The sequence below is a fragment of the Lepisma saccharinum genome, chromosome 16 (genome assembly GCF_977018435.1).
Source record: "Lepisma saccharinum chromosome 16, izLepSacc3.1, whole genome shotgun sequence".
Classification (NCBI taxonomy): Eukaryota; Metazoa; Arthropoda; class Insecta; order Zygentoma; family Lepismatidae; genus Lepisma; species Lepisma saccharinum.
Window position 1 is genome coordinate 2762308 of NC_139244.1, and position 16453 is coordinate 2778760.

General features: G+C 45.8%; 1 protein-coding gene and 57 non-coding genes across 58 annotated transcripts in view; 1 reads left to right on the top strand and 57 right to left on the bottom strand.

The window, feature by feature from the left end:
• Positions 1-82, bottom strand: TRNAS-UGA (transfer RNA serine (anticodon UGA)). The gene has a single exon. It is a non-coding gene; the product is annotated as a tRNA-Ser (tRNA).
• Positions 1-16453, top strand: part of LOC145999852 (DNA-binding protein D-ETS-6-like) — a 62878-nt gene that overhangs the window by 25680 nt on the left and 20745 nt on the right. The gene's annotated exons all lie outside the window — the stretch shown is intronic.
• Positions 156-237, bottom strand: TRNAS-AGA (transfer RNA serine (anticodon AGA)). The gene has a single exon. It is a non-coding gene; the product is annotated as a tRNA-Ser (tRNA).
• On the bottom strand, positions 310-391 carry TRNAS-AGA (transfer RNA serine (anticodon AGA)). The gene has a single exon. It is a non-coding gene; the product is annotated as a tRNA-Ser (tRNA).
• Positions 464-545, bottom strand: TRNAS-UGA (transfer RNA serine (anticodon UGA)). The gene has a single exon. It is a non-coding gene; the product is annotated as a tRNA-Ser (tRNA).
• Positions 619-700, bottom strand: TRNAS-AGA (transfer RNA serine (anticodon AGA)). Its single transcript has one exon. It is a non-coding gene; the product is annotated as a tRNA-Ser (tRNA).
• On the bottom strand, positions 773-854 carry TRNAS-UGA (transfer RNA serine (anticodon UGA)). The gene has a single exon. It is a non-coding gene; the product is annotated as a tRNA-Ser (tRNA).
• On the bottom strand, positions 928-1009 carry TRNAS-UGA (transfer RNA serine (anticodon UGA)). The gene has a single exon. It is a non-coding gene; the product is annotated as a tRNA-Ser (tRNA).
• Positions 1083-1164, bottom strand: TRNAS-UGA (transfer RNA serine (anticodon UGA)). The gene has a single exon. It is a non-coding gene; the product is annotated as a tRNA-Ser (tRNA).
• On the bottom strand, positions 1238-1319 carry TRNAS-UGA (transfer RNA serine (anticodon UGA)). The gene has a single exon. It is a non-coding gene; the product is annotated as a tRNA-Ser (tRNA).
• TRNAS-UGA (transfer RNA serine (anticodon UGA)) lies at positions 1392-1473 on the bottom strand. Its single transcript has one exon. It is a non-coding gene; the product is annotated as a tRNA-Ser (tRNA).
• Positions 1546-1627, bottom strand: TRNAS-UGA (transfer RNA serine (anticodon UGA)). Its single transcript has one exon. It is a non-coding gene; the product is annotated as a tRNA-Ser (tRNA).
• Positions 1700-1781, bottom strand: TRNAS-UGA (transfer RNA serine (anticodon UGA)). The gene has a single exon. It is a non-coding gene; the product is annotated as a tRNA-Ser (tRNA).
• TRNAS-UGA (transfer RNA serine (anticodon UGA)) lies at positions 1854-1935 on the bottom strand. Its single transcript has one exon. It is a non-coding gene; the product is annotated as a tRNA-Ser (tRNA).
• TRNAS-UGA (transfer RNA serine (anticodon UGA)) lies at positions 2008-2089 on the bottom strand. The gene has a single exon. It is a non-coding gene; the product is annotated as a tRNA-Ser (tRNA).
• TRNAS-UGA (transfer RNA serine (anticodon UGA)) lies at positions 2162-2243 on the bottom strand. The gene has a single exon. It is a non-coding gene; the product is annotated as a tRNA-Ser (tRNA).
• Positions 2316-2397, bottom strand: TRNAS-UGA (transfer RNA serine (anticodon UGA)). The gene has a single exon. It is a non-coding gene; the product is annotated as a tRNA-Ser (tRNA).
• On the bottom strand, positions 2471-2552 carry TRNAS-UGA (transfer RNA serine (anticodon UGA)). Its single transcript has one exon. It is a non-coding gene; the product is annotated as a tRNA-Ser (tRNA).
• TRNAS-UGA (transfer RNA serine (anticodon UGA)) lies at positions 2625-2706 on the bottom strand. The gene has a single exon. It is a non-coding gene; the product is annotated as a tRNA-Ser (tRNA).
• Positions 2780-2861, bottom strand: TRNAS-UGA (transfer RNA serine (anticodon UGA)). The gene has a single exon. It is a non-coding gene; the product is annotated as a tRNA-Ser (tRNA).
• On the bottom strand, positions 2935-3016 carry TRNAS-UGA (transfer RNA serine (anticodon UGA)). Its single transcript has one exon. It is a non-coding gene; the product is annotated as a tRNA-Ser (tRNA).
• TRNAS-UGA (transfer RNA serine (anticodon UGA)) lies at positions 3089-3170 on the bottom strand. Its single transcript has one exon. It is a non-coding gene; the product is annotated as a tRNA-Ser (tRNA).
• TRNAS-UGA (transfer RNA serine (anticodon UGA)) lies at positions 3243-3324 on the bottom strand. Its single transcript has one exon. It is a non-coding gene; the product is annotated as a tRNA-Ser (tRNA).
• On the bottom strand, positions 3397-3478 carry TRNAS-UGA (transfer RNA serine (anticodon UGA)). Its single transcript has one exon. It is a non-coding gene; the product is annotated as a tRNA-Ser (tRNA).
• On the bottom strand, positions 3551-3632 carry TRNAS-UGA (transfer RNA serine (anticodon UGA)). Its single transcript has one exon. It is a non-coding gene; the product is annotated as a tRNA-Ser (tRNA).
• TRNAS-UGA (transfer RNA serine (anticodon UGA)) lies at positions 3705-3786 on the bottom strand. The gene has a single exon. It is a non-coding gene; the product is annotated as a tRNA-Ser (tRNA).
• TRNAS-UGA (transfer RNA serine (anticodon UGA)) lies at positions 3859-3940 on the bottom strand. The gene has a single exon. It is a non-coding gene; the product is annotated as a tRNA-Ser (tRNA).
• Positions 4014-4095, bottom strand: TRNAS-UGA (transfer RNA serine (anticodon UGA)). The gene has a single exon. It is a non-coding gene; the product is annotated as a tRNA-Ser (tRNA).
• On the bottom strand, positions 4169-4250 carry TRNAS-AGA (transfer RNA serine (anticodon AGA)). The gene has a single exon. It is a non-coding gene; the product is annotated as a tRNA-Ser (tRNA).
• On the bottom strand, positions 4324-4405 carry TRNAS-AGA (transfer RNA serine (anticodon AGA)). The gene has a single exon. It is a non-coding gene; the product is annotated as a tRNA-Ser (tRNA).
• TRNAS-AGA (transfer RNA serine (anticodon AGA)) lies at positions 4478-4559 on the bottom strand. Its single transcript has one exon. It is a non-coding gene; the product is annotated as a tRNA-Ser (tRNA).
• On the bottom strand, positions 4632-4713 carry TRNAS-UGA (transfer RNA serine (anticodon UGA)). The gene has a single exon. It is a non-coding gene; the product is annotated as a tRNA-Ser (tRNA).
• Positions 4786-4867, bottom strand: TRNAS-AGA (transfer RNA serine (anticodon AGA)). The gene has a single exon. It is a non-coding gene; the product is annotated as a tRNA-Ser (tRNA).
• Positions 5312-5393, bottom strand: TRNAS-UGA (transfer RNA serine (anticodon UGA)). Its single transcript has one exon. It is a non-coding gene; the product is annotated as a tRNA-Ser (tRNA).
• On the bottom strand, positions 5467-5548 carry TRNAS-UGA (transfer RNA serine (anticodon UGA)). The gene has a single exon. It is a non-coding gene; the product is annotated as a tRNA-Ser (tRNA).
• TRNAS-AGA (transfer RNA serine (anticodon AGA)) lies at positions 5622-5703 on the bottom strand. Its single transcript has one exon. It is a non-coding gene; the product is annotated as a tRNA-Ser (tRNA).
• TRNAS-UGA (transfer RNA serine (anticodon UGA)) lies at positions 5776-5857 on the bottom strand. Its single transcript has one exon. It is a non-coding gene; the product is annotated as a tRNA-Ser (tRNA).
• Positions 5931-6012, bottom strand: TRNAS-UGA (transfer RNA serine (anticodon UGA)). Its single transcript has one exon. It is a non-coding gene; the product is annotated as a tRNA-Ser (tRNA).
• On the bottom strand, positions 6086-6167 carry TRNAS-UGA (transfer RNA serine (anticodon UGA)). Its single transcript has one exon. It is a non-coding gene; the product is annotated as a tRNA-Ser (tRNA).
• Positions 6241-6322, bottom strand: TRNAS-AGA (transfer RNA serine (anticodon AGA)). The gene has a single exon. It is a non-coding gene; the product is annotated as a tRNA-Ser (tRNA).
• Positions 6395-6476, bottom strand: TRNAS-UGA (transfer RNA serine (anticodon UGA)). The gene has a single exon. It is a non-coding gene; the product is annotated as a tRNA-Ser (tRNA).
• On the bottom strand, positions 6550-6631 carry TRNAS-UGA (transfer RNA serine (anticodon UGA)). Its single transcript has one exon. It is a non-coding gene; the product is annotated as a tRNA-Ser (tRNA).
• Positions 6705-6786, bottom strand: TRNAS-UGA (transfer RNA serine (anticodon UGA)). Its single transcript has one exon. It is a non-coding gene; the product is annotated as a tRNA-Ser (tRNA).
• On the bottom strand, positions 6860-6941 carry TRNAS-UGA (transfer RNA serine (anticodon UGA)). Its single transcript has one exon. It is a non-coding gene; the product is annotated as a tRNA-Ser (tRNA).
• Positions 7014-7095, bottom strand: TRNAS-UGA (transfer RNA serine (anticodon UGA)). Its single transcript has one exon. It is a non-coding gene; the product is annotated as a tRNA-Ser (tRNA).
• Positions 7168-7249, bottom strand: TRNAS-UGA (transfer RNA serine (anticodon UGA)). The gene has a single exon. It is a non-coding gene; the product is annotated as a tRNA-Ser (tRNA).
• TRNAS-UGA (transfer RNA serine (anticodon UGA)) lies at positions 7322-7403 on the bottom strand. The gene has a single exon. It is a non-coding gene; the product is annotated as a tRNA-Ser (tRNA).
• On the bottom strand, positions 7476-7557 carry TRNAS-UGA (transfer RNA serine (anticodon UGA)). Its single transcript has one exon. It is a non-coding gene; the product is annotated as a tRNA-Ser (tRNA).
• TRNAS-UGA (transfer RNA serine (anticodon UGA)) lies at positions 7784-7865 on the bottom strand. The gene has a single exon. It is a non-coding gene; the product is annotated as a tRNA-Ser (tRNA).
• TRNAS-UGA (transfer RNA serine (anticodon UGA)) lies at positions 7938-8019 on the bottom strand. The gene has a single exon. It is a non-coding gene; the product is annotated as a tRNA-Ser (tRNA).
• TRNAS-UGA (transfer RNA serine (anticodon UGA)) lies at positions 8093-8174 on the bottom strand. The gene has a single exon. It is a non-coding gene; the product is annotated as a tRNA-Ser (tRNA).
• Positions 8248-8329, bottom strand: TRNAS-UGA (transfer RNA serine (anticodon UGA)). Its single transcript has one exon. It is a non-coding gene; the product is annotated as a tRNA-Ser (tRNA).
• On the bottom strand, positions 8403-8484 carry TRNAS-UGA (transfer RNA serine (anticodon UGA)). The gene has a single exon. It is a non-coding gene; the product is annotated as a tRNA-Ser (tRNA).
• On the bottom strand, positions 8558-8639 carry TRNAS-UGA (transfer RNA serine (anticodon UGA)). Its single transcript has one exon. It is a non-coding gene; the product is annotated as a tRNA-Ser (tRNA).
• TRNAS-UGA (transfer RNA serine (anticodon UGA)) lies at positions 8712-8793 on the bottom strand. The gene has a single exon. It is a non-coding gene; the product is annotated as a tRNA-Ser (tRNA).
• Positions 8866-8947, bottom strand: TRNAS-UGA (transfer RNA serine (anticodon UGA)). Its single transcript has one exon. It is a non-coding gene; the product is annotated as a tRNA-Ser (tRNA).
• Positions 9020-9101, bottom strand: TRNAS-UGA (transfer RNA serine (anticodon UGA)). Its single transcript has one exon. It is a non-coding gene; the product is annotated as a tRNA-Ser (tRNA).
• Positions 9174-9255, bottom strand: TRNAS-UGA (transfer RNA serine (anticodon UGA)). The gene has a single exon. It is a non-coding gene; the product is annotated as a tRNA-Ser (tRNA).

Sequence of the window (16453 nt, forward strand, 5' to 3'; positions counted from 1 at the left end):
CGCAGTCGGTAGGATTCGAACCTACGCTCCCAGAGGGAATCTGATTTCAAGTCAGACGCCTTAACCACTCGGCCACGACTGCTTATGGCTTCTGTTTCCTTGGCGCTCGAGCTGTTCACTCCGTTGGTTTCCTAATGAACAAAATGGAAATGAAACGCAGTCGGTAGGATTCGAACCTACGCTCCCAGAGGGAATCTGATTTCTAGTCAGACGCCTTAACCACTCGGCCACGACTGCTTATGGCTTCTGTTTCCTTGGCGCTCGAGCTGTTCACTCCTTTGGTTTCCTAATGAACAAAAAGAGAGGAAACGCAGTCGGTAGAATTCGAACCTACGCTCCCAGAGGGAATCTGATTTCTAGTCAGACGCCTTAACCACTCGGCCACGACTGCTAATGGCTTCTCTTTCCTTGGCGCTCGTGCTGTTCACTGCGTTGGTTTCCTAATGAACAAAAAGAGAGGAAACGCAGTCGGTAGAATTCGAACCTACGCTCCCAGAGTGAATCTGATTTCATGTCAGACGCCTTAACCACTCGGCCACGACTGCTTATGGCTTCTGTTTCCTTGGCGCTCGAGCTGTTCACTCCGTTGGTTTCCTAATGAACAAAATGGAAATGAAACGCAGTCGGTAGGATTCGAACCTACGCTCCCAGAGGGAATCTGATTTCTAGTCAGACGCCTTAACCACTCGGCCACGACTGCTTACAGCTGGGGTTTCCTTAGCACTACTGTTGTTCACTGCGTTCTATTCCTAATGAACAAAAAGAGAGGAAACGCAGTCGGTAGGATTCGAACCTACGCTCCCAGAGTGAATCTGATTTCAAGTCAGACGCCTTAACCACTCGGCCACGACTGCTTACAGTTGGGGTTTCCTTAGCACTACTGTTGTTCACTGCGTTGATTTCCTAATGAACAAAATGGAAATGAAACGCAGTCGGTAGGATTCGAACCTACGCTCCCAGAGGGAATCTGATTTCAAGTCAGACGCCTTAACCACTCGGCCACGACTGCTTACAGCTGGGGTTTCCTTAGCACTACTGTTGTTCACTGCGTTGGTTTCCTAATGAACAAAATGGAAATGAAACGCAGTCGGTAGGATTCGAACCTACGCTCCCAGAGGGAATCTGATTTCAAGTCAGACGCCTTAACCACTCGGCCACGACTGCTTACAGCTGGGGTTTCCTTAGCACTACTGTTGTTCACTGCGTTGATTTCCTAATGAACAAAATGGAAATGAAACGCAGTCGGTAGGATTCGAACCTACGCTCCCAGAGGGAATCTGATTTCAAGTCAGACGCCTTAACCACTCGGCCACGACTGCTTATGGCTTCTGTTTCCTTGGCGCTCGAGCTGTTCACTCCGTTCGTTTCCTAATGAACAAAAAGAGAGGAAACGCAGTCGGTAGGATTCGAACCTACGCTCCCAGAGGGAATCTGATTTCAAGTCAGACGCCTTAACCACTCGGCCACGACTGCTTACAGCTTGGGTTTCCTTAGCACTACTGTTGTTCACTGCGTTGGTTTCCTAATGAACAAAAAGAGAGGAAACGCAGTCGGTAGGATTCGAACCTACGCTCCCAGAGGGAATCTGATTTCAAGTCAGACGCCTTAACCACTCGGCCACGACTGCTTATGGCTTCTGTTTCCTTGGCGCTCGAGCTGTTCACTCCGTTCGTTTCCTAATGAACAAAAAGAGAGGAAACGCAGTCGGTAGGATTCGAACCTACGCTCCCAGAGGGAATCTGATTTCAAGTCAGACGCCTTAACCACTCGGCCACGACTGCCTATGGCTTCTCTTTCCTTGGCGCTCGTGCTGTTCACTGCGTTGGTTTCCTAATGAACAAAAAGAGAGGAAACGCAGTCGGTAGGATTCGAACCTACGCTCCCAGAGGGAATCTGATTTCAAGTCAGACGCCTTAACCACTCGGCCACGACTGCTTATGGCTTCTGTTTCCTTGGCGCTCGAGCTGTTCACTCCGTTGGTTTCCTAATGAACAAAAAGAGAGGAAACGCAGTCGGTAGGATTCGAACCTACGCTCCCAGAGGGAATCTGATTTCAAGTCAGACGCCTTAACCACTCGGCCACGACTGCTTACAGCTTGGGTTTCCTTAGCACTACTGTTGTTCACTGCGTTGGTTTCCTAATGAACAAAAAGAGAGGAAACGCAGTCGGTAGGATTCGAACCTACGCTCCCAGAGGGAATCTGATTTCAAGTCAGACGCCTTAACCACTCGGCCACGACTGCCTATGGCTTCTCTTTCCTTGGCGCTCGTGCTGTTCACTGCGTTGGTTTCCTAATGAACAAAAAGAGAGGAAACGCAGTCGGTAGGATTCGAACCTACGCTCCCAGAGTGAATCTGATTTCAAGTCAGACGCCTTAACCACTCGGCCACGACTGCTTACAGTTGGGGTTTCCTTAGCACTACTGTTGTTCACTGCGTTGATTTCCTAATGAACAAAATGGAAATGAAACGCAGTCGGTAGGATTCGAACCTACGCTCCCAGAGGGAATCTGATTTCAAGTCAGACGCCTTAACCACTCGGCCACGACTGCTTACAGCTGGGGTTTCCTTAGCACTACTGTTGTTCACTGCGTTGGTTTCCTAATGAACAAAAAGAGAGGAAACGCAGTCGGTAGGATTCGAACCTACGCTCCCAGAGGGAATCTGATTTCAAGTCAGACGCCTTAACCACTCGGCCACGACTGCTTACAGCTGGGGTTTCCTTAGCACTACTGTTGTTCACTGCGTTGGTTTCCTAATGAACAAAATGGAAATGAAACGCAGTCGGTAGGATTCGAACCTACGCTCCCAGAGGGAATCTGATTTCAAGTCAGACGCCTTAACCACTCGGCCACGACTGCTTACAGCTGGGGTTTCCTTAGCACTACTGTTGTTCACTGCGTTGATTTCCTAATGAACAAAATGGAAATGAAACGCAGTCGGTAGGATTCGAACCTACGCTCCCAGAGGGAATCTGATTTCAAGTCAGACGCCTTAACCACTCGGCCACGACTGCTTATGGCTTCTGTTTCCTTGGCGCTCGAGCTGTTCACTCCGTTGGTTTCCTAATGAACAAAAAGAGAGGAAACGCAGTCGGTAGGATTCGAACCTACGCTCCCAGAGGGAATCTGATTTCAAGTCAGACGCCTTAACTACTCGGCCACGACTGCTTACAGCTTGGGTTTCCTTAGCACTACTGTTGTTCACTGCGTTGGTTTCCTAATGAACAAAAAGAGAGGAAACGCAGTCGGTAGGATTCGAACCTACGCTCCCAGAGGGAATCTGATTTCAAGTCAGACGCCTTAACCACTCGGCCACGACTGCTTATGGCTTCTGTTTCCTTGGCGCTCGAGCTGTTCACTCCGTTCGTTTCCTAATGAACAAAAAGAGAGGAAACGCAGTCGGTAGGATTCGAACCTACGCTCCCAGAGGGAATCTGATTTCAAGTCAGACGCCTTAACCACTCGGCCACGACTGCTTATGGCTTCTGTTTCCTTGGCGCTCGTGCTGTTCACTGCGTTGGTTTCCTAATGAACAAAAAGAGAGGAAACGCAGTCGGTAGGATTCGAACCTACGCTCCCAGAGGGAATCTGATTTCAAGTCAGACGCCTTAACCACTCGGCCACGACTGCTTATGGCTTCTGTTTCCTTGGCGCTCGTGCTGTTCACTGCGTTGGTTTCCTAATGAACAAAAAGGGAGGAAACGCAGTCGGTAGGATTCGAACCTACGCTCCCAGAGGGAATCTGATTTCAAGTCAGACGCCTTAACCACTCGGCCACGACTGCTTATGGCTTCTGTTTCCTTGGCGCTCGTGCTGTTCACTGCGTTGGTTTCCTAATCAACAAAAAGAGAGGAAACGCAGTCGGTAGGATTCGAACCTACGCTCCCAGAGGGAATCTGATTTCAAGTCAGACGCCTTAACCACTCGGCCACGACTGCCTATGGCTTCTGTTTCCTTGGCGCTCGTGCTGTTCACTGCGTTGGTTTCCTAATGAACAAAATGGAAATGAAACGCAGACGGTAGGATTCGAACCTACGCTCCCAGAGGGAATCTGATTTCAAGTCAGACGCCTTAACCACTCGGCCACGACTGCTTATGGCTTCTGTTTCCTTGGCGCTCTAGCTGTTCACTCCGTTGGTTTCCTAATGAACAAAATGGAAATGAAACGCAGTCGGTAGGATTCGAACCTACGCTCCCAGAGGGAATCTGATTTCTAGTCAGACGCCTTAACCACTCGGCCACGACTGCTTACAGCTGGGGTTTCCTTAGTACTACTGTTGTTCACTGCGTTGGTTTCCTAATGAACAAAATGGAAATGAAACGCAGTCGGTAGGATTCGAACCTACGCTCCCAGAGGGAATCTTATTTCTAGTCAGACGCCTTATCCACTCGGCCACGACTGCTTATGGCTTCTGTTTCCTTGGCGCTCGAGCTGTTCACTCCGTTGGTTTCCTAATGAACAAAAAGAGAGGAAACGCAGTCGGTAGGATTCGAATCTACGCTCCCAGAGGGAATCTGATTTCTCGTCAGACGCCTTAACCACTCGGCCACGACTGCTTATGGCTTCCCTTTCCTTGGCGCTCGTGCTGTTCACTGCGTTGGTTTCCTAATGAACAAAAAGAGAGAAAACGCAGTCGGTAGGATTCGAACCTACGCTCCCAGAGGGAATCTGATTTCAAGTCAGACGCCTTAACCACTCGGCCACGACTGCTTATGGCTTCTGTTTCCTTGGCGCTCGAGCTGTTCACTCCGTTGGTTTCCTAATGAACAAAAAGAGAGAAAACGCAGTCGGTAGGATTCGAACCTACGCTCCCAGAGGGAATCTGATTTCTCGTCAGACGCCTTAACCACTCGGCCACGACTGCTTACAGCTGGGGTTTCCTTGGCACTACTGTTGTTCACTCCGTTGGTTTCCTAATGAACAAAATGGAAATGAAACGCAGTCGGTAGGATTCGAACCTACGCTCCCAGAGGGAATCTGATTTCAAGTCAGACGCCTTAACCACTTTTTTTTCTTTTTTTTTTTTTAAAAGAAAAGCCCCTATGCGGAAGCTTCCCCCATCACACATCATTCACTCATATCATTTCATTCATATTTCAATTTCAAGACTTTTCAGGACAGACAATCACAAACATCCATGGCCGAGCCGGGAATCGAACCCGGGACCCCTGGCGTCGTAGCGCGATGTGCTAACCACTCCGCCACAGGGGCCGCCCAACCACTCGGCCACGACTGCCTATGGCTTCTCTTTCCTTGGCGCTCGTGCTGTTCACTGCGTTGGTTTCCTAATGAACAAAAAGAGAGGAAACGCAGTCGGTAGAATTCGAACCTACGCTCCCAGAGGGAATCTGATTTCAAGTCAGACGCCTTAACCACTCGGCCACGACTGCCTATGGCTTCTGTTTCCTTGGCGCTCGAGCTGTTCACTCCGTTGGTTTCCTAATGAACAAAATGGAAATGAAACGCAGTCGGTATGATTCGAACCTACGCTCCCAGAGGGAATCTGATTTCAAGTCAGACGCCTTAACCACTCGGCCACGACTGCTTATGGCTTTTGTTTCCTTGGCGCTCTAGCTGTTCACTCCGTTGGTTTCCTAATGAACAAAATGGAAATGAAACGCAGTCGGTAGGATTCGAACCTACGCTCCCAGAGGGAATCTGATTTCTAGTCAGACGCCTTAACCACTCGGCCACGACTGCTTACAGCTGGGGTTTCCTTAGCACTACTGTTGTTCACTGCGTTCTTTTCCTAATGAACAAAAAGAGAGGAAACGCAGTCGGTAGGATTCGAACCTACGCTCCCAGAGTGAATCTGATTTCAAGTCAGACGCCTTAACCACTCGGCCACGACTGCTTACAGTTGGGGTTTCCTTAGCACTACTGTTGTTCACTGCGTTGATTTCCTAATGAACAAAATGGAAATGAAACGCAGTCGGTAGGATTCGAACCTACGCTCCCAGAGGGAATCTGATTTCAAGTCAGACGCCTTAACCACTCGGCCACGACTGCTTATGGCTTCTGTTTCCTTGGCGCTCGAGCTGTTCACTCCGTTCGTTTCCTAATGAACAAAATGGAAATGAAACGCAGTCGGTAGGATTCGAACCTACGCTCCCAGAGGGAATCTGATTTCAAGTCAGACGCCTTAACCACTCGGCCACGACTGCTTATGGCTTTTGTTTCCTTGGCGCTCTAGCTGTTCACTCCGTTGGTTTCCTAATGAACAAAATGGAAATGAAACGCAGTCGGTAGGATTCGAACCTACGCTCCCAGAGGGAATCTGATTTCTAGTCAGACGCCTTAACCACTCGGCCACGACTGCTTACAGCTGGGGTTTCCTTAGCACTACTGTTGTTCACTGCGTTCTTTTCCTAATGAACAAAAAGAGAGGAAACGCAGTCGGTAGGATTCGAACCTACGCTCCCAGAGTGAATCTGATTTCAAGTCAGACGCCTTAACCACTCGGCCACGACTGCTTACAGTTGGGGTTTCCTTAGCACTACTGTTGTTCACTGCGTTGATTTCCTAATGAACAAAATGGAAATGAAACGCAGTCGGTAGGATTCGAACCTACGCTCCCAGAGGGAATCTGATTTCAAGTCAGACGCCTTAACCACTCGGCCACGACTGCTTATGGCTTCTGTTTCCTTGGCGCTCGAGCTGTTCACTCCGTTCGTTTCCTAATGAACAAAATGGAAATGAAACGCAGTCGGTAGGATTCGAACCTACGCTCCCAGAGGGAATCTGATTTCAAGTCAGACGCCTTAACCACTCGGCCACGACTGCTTACAGCTGGGGTTTCCTTAGCACTACTGTTGTTCACTGCGTTGGTTTCCTAATGAACAAAATGGAAATGAAACGCAGTCGGTAGGATTCGAACCTACGCTCCCAGAGGGAATCTGATTTCAAGTCAGACGCCTTAACCACTCGGCCACGACTGCTTACAGCTGGGGTTTCCTTAGCACTACTGTTGTTCACTGCGTTGGTTTCCTAATGAACAAAAAGGGAGGAAACGCAGTCGGTAGGATTCGAACCTACGCTCCCAGAGTGAATCTGATTTCAAGTCAGACGCCTTAACCACTCGGCCACGACTGCTTACAGCTTGGGTTTCCTTAGCACTACTGTTGTTCACTGCGTTGGTTTCCTAATGAACAAAAAGAGAGGAAACGCAGTCGGTAGGATTCGAACCTACGCTCCCAGAGGGAATCTGATTTCAAGTCAGACGCCTTAACCACTCGGCCACGACTGCTTATGGCTTCTGTTTTTTTGGCGCTCGAGCTGTTCACTCCGTTCGTTTCCTAATGAACAAAAAGAGAGGATACGCAGTCGGTAGGATTCGAACCTACGCTCCCAGAGGGAATCTGATTTCAAGTCAGACGCCTTAACCACTCGGCCACGACTGCCTATGGCTTCTCTTTCCTTGGCGCTCGTGCTGTTCACTGCGTTGGTTTCCTAATGAACAAAAAGAGAGGAAACGCAGTCGGTAGGATTCGAACCTACGCTCCCAGAGGGAATCTGATTTCAAGTCAGACGCCTTAACCACTCGGCCACGACTGCTTATGGCTTCTGTTTCCTTGGCGCTCGAGCTGTTCACTCCGTTGGTTTCCTAATGAACAAAAAGAGAGGAAACGCAGTCGGTAGGATTCGAACCTACGCTCCCAGAGGGAATCTGATTTAAAGTCAGACGCCTTAACCACTCGGCCACGACTGCTTACAGCTTGGGTTTCCTTAGCACTACTGTTGTTCACTGCGTTGGTTTCCTAATGAACAAAAAGAGAGGAAACGCAGTCGGTAGGATTCGAACCTACGCTCCCAGAGGGAATCTGATTTCAAGTCAGACGCCTTAACCACTCGGCCACGACTGCCTATGGCTTCTCTTTCCTTGGCGCTCGTGCTGTTCACTGCGTTGGTTTCCTAATGAACAAAAAGAGAGGAAACGCAGTCTGTAGGATTCGAACCTACGCTCCCAGAGTGAATCTGATTTCAAGTCAGACGCCTTAACCACTCGGCCACGACTGCTTACAGTTGGGGTTTCCTTAGCACTACTGTTGTTCACTGCGTTGATTTCCTAATGAACAAAATGGAAATGAAACGCAGTCGGTAGGATTCGAACCTACGCTCCCAGAGGGAATCTGATTTCAAGTCAGACGCCTTAACCACTCGGCCACGACTGCTTACAGCTGGGGTTTCCTTAGCACTACTGTTGTTCACTGCGTTGGTTTCCTAATGAACAAAATGGAAATGAAACGCAGTCGGTAGGATTCGAACCTACGCTCCCAGAGGGAATCTGATTTCAAGTCAGACGCCTTAACCACTCGGCCACGACTGCTTACAGCTGGGGTTTCCTTAGCACTACTGTTGTTCACTGCGTTGGTTTCCTAATGAACAAAATGGAAATGAAACGCAGTCGGTAGGATTCGAACCTACGCTCCCAGAGGGAATCTGATTTCAAGTCAGACGCCTTAACCACTCGGCCACGACTGCTTACAGCTGGGGTTTCCTTAGCACTACTGTTGTTCACTGCGTTGATTTCCTAATGAACAAAATGGAAATGAAACGCAGTCGGTAGGATTCGAACCTACGCTCCCAGAGGGAATCTGATTTCAAGTCAGACGCCTTAACCATTCGGCCACGACTGCTTACAGCTGGGGTTTCCTTAGCACTACTGTTGTTCACTGCGTTGGTTTCCTAATGAACAAAAAGAGAGGAAACGCAGTCGGTAGGATTCGAACCTACGCTCCCAGAGGGAATCTGATTTCAAGTCAGACGCCTTAACCACTCGGCCACGACTGCTTACAGCTGGGGTTTCCTTAGCACTACTGTTGTTCACTGCGTTGGTTTCCTAATGAACAAAAAGATAGGAAACGCAGTCGGTAGGATTCGAACCTACGCTCCCAGAGGGAATCTGATTTCAAGTCAGACGCCTTAACCACTCGGCCACGAGTGCTTACAGCTGGGGTTTCCTTAGCACTACTGTTGTTCACTGCGTTGGTTTCCTAATGAACAAAAAGAGAGGAAACGCAGTCGGTAGGTTTCGAACCTACGCTCCCAGAGGGAATCTGATTTCAAGTCAGACGCCTTAACCACTCGGCCACGACTGCTTACAGCTGGGGTTTCCTTAGCACTACTGTTGTTCACTGCGTTGGTTTCCTAATGAACAAAAAGAGAGGAAACGCAGTCGGTAGGATTCGAACCTACGCTCCCAGAGGGAATCTGATTTCAAGTCAGACGCCTTAACCACTCGGCCACGACTGCTTACAGCTGGGGTTTCCTTAGCACTACTGTTGTTCACTGCGTTGGTTTCCTAATGAACAAAAAGAGAGGAAACGCAGTCGGTAGGATTCGAACCTACGCTCCCAGAGGGAATCTGATTTCAAGTCAGACGCCTTAACCACTTTTTTTTTTTTTTTTTTATTAAAGGAAATACCCCCTACACGGAGGTATCCCCCACCATTCACTCTTTTACTCACTTTTACACTTTTCAATTCTTACATCTTCTTTCTTTCTTATCAACTGGACGAACACAAATACCCATGCCTTACCCGGGACTCGAACCCAGAACCCCTGGCGTTGTAGCGCGCTCTGCTAACCACTCCGCCACGGAGGTCGACACCACTCGGCCACGACTGCTTACAGCTGGGGTTTCCTTGGCACTACTGTTGTTCACTGCGTTCATTTCCTAATGAAAAAAATGGAAATGAAACGCAGTCGGTAGGATTCGAACCTACGCTCCCAGAGAGAACCGGCCGGGGATCGAACCCGGGACCTTTAGCATGGTAGTCAGACGCGTTACCGACTGAGTCACCGCGGCCATCAATAGTAGTGTTGTCCACGGGACGAGACGGGACAGGCTTTTAAAAATTCGAGACGAGACGAGATTGACCATGTGTCATGAGAGAAACGATTATTTTCGAGACGAGACTGCATTTCCACGAGACGAGACAGGCCAAAGTCTCGTCTCGTGGGCAACACTAACCAATAGGAGTGCTAATTAAAGACAAACTGTAAGCAGTCATGGCCGAGTGGTGTCGACCTCCGTGGCGAAGTGGTTAGCAGGGCGCGCTACAACGCCAGGGGTTCTGGGTTCGTCCAGTTGATAAGAACAAAGAAAAATGTAAGAATTGAAAAGTGTTAAAGTGAGAAAAAGAGTGAATGGTGGGGGATACATCCGTGTGTGGGGTATTTCCTTTAAAAAAAAAAAAAGTGGTTAAGGCGTCTGACTAGAAATCAGATTCCCTCTGGGAGGGTAGGTTCGAATCCTACCGACTGCGTTTCTTTTTTGTTCGTTAGGATACCAACGCAGTGAAGACATGTGTTTCAAGAAGCTAGAATCTAAGTGCAATTAGAAAATTTATGTGTAGGTGTTATTTTTTCACAATGTAAAGTACGCGAACAAGTACAACGTTTAGGAATGACTTATTTTCAGTATTTAGATTTAGGATAGTCGGCTGTTTTGTAAAAATAAATTGGTGTTGGATCTTCAAATCGAACAATGATAAATGATGTCATCTGCCGAAGAAGCCACGAAAGCAAAACTAATTTTCCAACCAACCGAGAAGGGGATAGAGTGCGGGGAGGCGGCGAGCGAAGGGGGCGTGAACCGTAACTATCGGAGGCTGCGCAGGGGATCTTCTCGAGATCTGCGGAGGAGACGTCGGTCTCCTCCGAGCAATGCCATTTCCACAGATTGACCTCTGCCACGCGGAGTGCCAGGGCTGGGTGACCAGACAGCTGACGTCATGGGAGGCTGGTGGTGCGTTCAGTGCGAGAGACGATGACAGGTCGAAGGTCATGTGGAAAGTGACCACCGCCGACGACATTCTGACCGCTCGTCGCCTGACGTCGGAGCAGCGACGAGGGAAGCTCGGAGCAGCGATGCTCTACAACGGTACGGCAATTTCATTCTTGCGTTGTTCATTGTTGTTGAATTAATTTTTATGTGAAAGGGCGGAAGGAAAGTGTAGTGGCTAGCACAGCGCGGTACGACGACAGGATCCCGGACTCGAATCCCGACCCGGGCATGAATGTTCTTTGTAAGTGTTCATTCATCATTTTCGTCATATCATCACTCATCCCCATCTTCGCATATTAGCCAAAAGTGGCACAAAAAGCGAAGTAAAATATAGCAAATCAATCAATCAATCAGTCGCTAGAAGTAAAGCGATGCAAAATAACAAGAATCAAACGAAACGTGGAGAAAATAAGGCACATGCTCGTCTCGTTTGTGCAGATTTGTAGCTACACTCTTTGAACTCACTGGCGTAACCAGAACGGGGGCTGAAGAGGCTACATACAGCCCGTTCCGAAATTTTGAGAAAATCAACATTTTCAAATGAAAACTCAGGAGAAACTATAGTGTTAAATACAGAAACCACTAAAAATGACTCCTGATTGTCATTCTTGAGAATTGAAAGTTCTAAACATACGAAATATCTTATTGTGTATTCTCCCGAAAAAAAAGTCCTGCGTGCGCCAGTGTTAACGTATAACCGCTAAAATTGAACAATTTGCCTGTTAATTTACGAAAACTGGAACTCAACTGTTTCTTTTCTTATTTAAATATGAATCGGTATTTTCATTCATACAGATAGATAATGATAACAAACTATCACAATAAATAATAATAATAACCTATGGCTCGACAGCCCTCGAGAGAGCCCTGGTCTATCTTCCGACTGCCAGTCTCCCTCCCTCGATCCTACCTAGAGGTGTGGAGATCTTCAACCAGAAGTGCGGTGACGTGGGGTTAGCACGTCGAACCCCCAGCCGTTGTAGTAGATTTCCGAGACCGGGTTACGCTACTCCCTCGTAGCTCCCCAATTTCCTCACGATGGTGGGTTGCCACCGGTCCATACACAGGCCGAGAACCCATGCCGTCCCGCAGACGGAGCCCAAAGCACAGCGCCTTAGACGGCCACGGAGGAGGACATCACAATAAATATATATTTTTAAAAACTGCGTCAATAAAATTACAATTAGGGTAATTGTGTATAAATTCCGTTAATACTTTATAAACAGTCATGATTGTTCCCGTAACGGTCTTGGATAGCAGGGGAAATTGACGGTTTTTAGACAGCCAGTCTATTTTACAGTGTAGATACAAGACGCCCAGGGCAAGGGAAGAATTCAGCACCCGTCACCGATTTTGGTTCCCTCTGTTTCGGGTGAAAATGAGCATTTTCCTTCTTTACTCTCTATTTGAAAAACATTCGGGCAACTCCACAACTCCTCAATATCAAAAATTATATCTATTTTATCTCATCTGTGCACTTTTTGCTTTGGGAGGAACGGTCGTACTTAAAAAGTAGTTCAATCTCGATGTTTTCTGCATTGTAGGTGTCTGAAATATCTCTGAAATTGTAAGTTTTACTCCAGAAATGCAAGAGACAATGGAATATGTTCTGTGGACTTCGATATTTCCACAGTGTCTGGTAATTGCGAACATTTCGGAAATTGCGAATTTTTCCCATCCGGAATGTTGGAATTTAAAAGGTTTCTGTTCCCGCACACACCTATTTCTAAACTAGGTAATTTCATTTTATGATAACATTTACAAGTATAGTTTAGAAACACTTGGTGTATTTGCATTCTTAGAAAACCCAAACTCATTTACAGAAGGAGCTTGACCAAACTTCTATTGCCAAGCTCAAACTTAACGTCCATCTAAGGTATACTTAAGTTTCTTGTGAACACTTTAATGTATGTAAAATATGAACACTATGCCATGAAAACAACCTGCCGTTGGCTCGGTGAGGTTGGTCAGTTTCAGAATGGTGTCCTATAATTCATAAGGCTGCATATTTTTCGGCAGGGAAATCTAGTGACTGAACCATTAATGGACAAGAATTATTTTTCAATTCTCTTTGTTACATAGTTTTAATGGCCAATTCAATTTTCTTTGAGGCGGATAAAAAAAATACCTGGCAGGGATAATAATTTTTTTTTGGCGGGAATAATTTTCTTTGAGGGGGTTTAAATTACTTGACAACGGCTGGATTTAATGGAATCTTTTAGTTTCTGTGGCCAACACCGTTAAATGAATTTGGTAAGTGCTGATTTTCATTGGAACCTTCCATTTCGGGCACAGAATAATTCCAATTACCAAAATATTTTAATGAAAATTGATGTGCAAACTAAATTGAGCGTGGTGCCTGTCCGTCACCCTCCACATTTTGAAGCTGGAAGCCCGGCTAGATCGTTTGATCGTTCATCGCTACTGTCGCTACTGGTTATCGCAGTCGAAACCATCTTTCCAGATAGTTGCCAGCTCAGGTTGCAAGTCGCTTCACTCTTCTAGCCCTAACTCTAGAAAGACCCAACATGCAAAATTGGAGTCTGCACGGGTGACAATCCCCTCTCACAGTATTTGATTTCTCACCAGCACTGGCAAAAAACGATGTCCTCTTATCTCGGTGTCGTCCTAGTTGCGAACAGTCCTAATTGCGAACACTTGCTGCCTGAACAGGAATATCCTCGAAGGGCTATGTCCTAATTGCGAACACATATTTCTGCCTTGGGAGCTACAACTTTGTTTCACACTTCCCGAGTCTTTTTAACGATTTTTTTTTTAAAGGAACTCATTTCCAGACTTGAGACTGATCAGTGTTTTGTTGGATCATAGAAAATTCGACATGATTAAAGTAGTCGCCAAAGTATAGGCCCATATAATTTAATAATAAAAGTGTGGCCTATTTTTTATAGGATTACGTACTGCACACTTCTTAACGGAAAAGAGCTTCGTCATTTAATAATACAGTTATTAACTTTACCTAAATTTCAAATTAAAATTTCAAAAATGACACTGTTCTTTAAAATTTAGGAATACCACCAATCTCCTTTTACTTGTTAGTAAACAAGTTGCTCCTCGTCACCCCCCCCCCCCCCGTCTCGTCCAAAAAAAAAACACATTTTTTTCTTCCGTTTTATATCTTCCAGGGTCATTTCCGATCCAAGAGTCGCCTTGTAAGCAAGGGGTCCCGGGTTCGATACCCGGTGAAGGCACATAGTGGATCGGATCCTACTTTATAACTGTAGGTGCAGTCCCGATTAGCCTTGCTGTGCATAAAGTGGAATTAAAAACACCCAATCAAACCATCCTAAGAATCATGCCATTAGACATTAGACTTTTCTGCCTCAGCCTTAAACCTTTATATAAGGTTCTCCACTCTCGGATGCGGACTACCTAGCTCACTGTTGATTTTGCGGTTTCATCCCTCCACTACATTATTTGTCCGGTGCTTCCTGTTGAAGCAGTTTGACATCACTTAAGGCACCAAAGGGTTTTCGAGTCATTAACACACGAATGAAAGTCAGATTACGTGGACAGACTGAAAGGGTGAAATGACCTTGAAGGGATTTACAAAGCAAAATACCATGATAAGTCGATCAGGTTGGCTATTGTTGTTAGTCAAACCAGCTGCCCCTCTGCATCGCTACCTTATCTGTTTTTGAAAACAGGATTTTCAGTTTCATGTGTTCGCAATTAGGACATGAAATTATTTCTCATTTTTATGTGTTCCCAATTAGGACGATTTTGGCGTCGTTCGGAATTAGGACTGTTCGCAATTAGGACACAACCCTCATCGCTAGTGATCCCGAACGAAGGTCATCTTTGCAGATGGTTGCTTTGGTAGCTCGGGCTGCAGTTGAGAGTCACCGAAGGTTCCGTGTTCCAGTCTCATCGTTGTTTGTTTATGAATATTCTAAGGAATTTCATCTAATCGTATTCCATCCTCGTAGAAGATTATACAAATTTGCAGAAACGCGATGTAAAATAAGAGAAATGCAAATTCAAATTTTAGTCCTACGCTGTTATGACCCTCTCGTATGCTTCAAAATTTCAGATCAGTGCGTTGAATCGTATTGCCAATGTTATCTAGGCAGTAGGTTCAGCTCCTCGAATATAAAATTCTGGACACGCCCCCTCAGAAATATGACTGCTCCCCCGTACCCCTTTTTTTAAAAAAAATATTCTGACTCGTAATATACAATACGGTCCCGCACCGTGAGGGATACTTTTATCAGCTGGTGTTACGTGTGATGCACTAAAAATGCATCAAGTGGGAAGATCAGAAGATCATTTCAAAGATAACAAAATTACACATTTAACTGTGTCAACTGATGCATTCAAAGTGAAATTTTGTTATCTTTCAAATGATCTTCTGACTTGATGACTTGTATCCTTTTAAGCATTTCTGCGTGTATTTTGACACACCAAAAAGTGCATCATTTTTTTTAGTTAATGCACGTTTATGTGTCATTGGAGTCAATATATATGTGTCAATTGGCACGGTTTGGGTTCTGTGTGTAACAACATCATAAGCACCTAGGCTATACCTATGAATCGGTCTCACGAGTAACGTTGTGACCAACAATTTAGCCGGCAGAGACGACAGAGACTTAAAGTTGAAAATAGTAGTGCCTTTGGTTTTGAGAAGATGGTAGTGAAACATTTCATGAACTGATGGAAGATTTCTGTGCATCGTAGACCTCCCTGTGAGGAAAAACGTGCAAGAGTAAGCAACAGATCCACTGTTTGTGTGATATTTTGTTTTTTGTTGGATACAACGTTGTTCGTAAGTTTTAGGCCAAGATATGTCAGAATGTTAGTTATTATTTAACTACATTTCAGATATATCTTTCTTTGTGGCCCTTTTCAAAACAATAACCCCTTTTGACCCAGATTTAAGAAGAAAGAACCGTCATACCCGTGGTAAAATAAAACATTGAGTATCAACTAAAGACGAAGCCAAAACAATGCTTACTATTTTTTCATGTTACCGACTTGAATAATTTCTGTAACAATTGTAACAAAATTTCAACATAAACTTTGGATCCATACCAGAGTCTTGCGTGATATATTTCCGATGCAAATTATGTTTTCTCCTGTTAGATTTCCAAACCAATGTGTTTATCTTGAAAGCTAACCTATAGAGTACCTTTATATACGTACCTCTCGTGTTTACATTTCACATGACAAAGCTGGAAGCGAAATCCACTCGCCAGGCATCGCATGTCGTGGCAACCTTGGGAGATTCTAAACGACCTCGCTCGAGAAAAAGACAATCGAGACATGCAAGACGCGAAATCGACATTTTCCAGGAAACTAATAATAAGTCCAATTTTTCCTTACAAGTATAATCAATGGATTCTCCAGAATTGACATTTAATGAGGAGGTGGTAATGTCATGCACAAGAGTTTTCTCTCTGAAACAGTATGTGATAAACGTAATTTGATCATTTAACAAGCATTTAATTTCTCAAACAACACACCACGACACCAAAGATCAATGGCGTATGCAGGATTATTTTTTCGGGAGGGGCTGGAATTGTATAGCTCCATGCCAACTTATAGGGGCCCGTGGGGATATAGCGCACCTAATAAATTGTCGTGTTATTATTATTACTATTATTATATTTGTCATTGTTATATATTTACGTATTGAAATCAGTA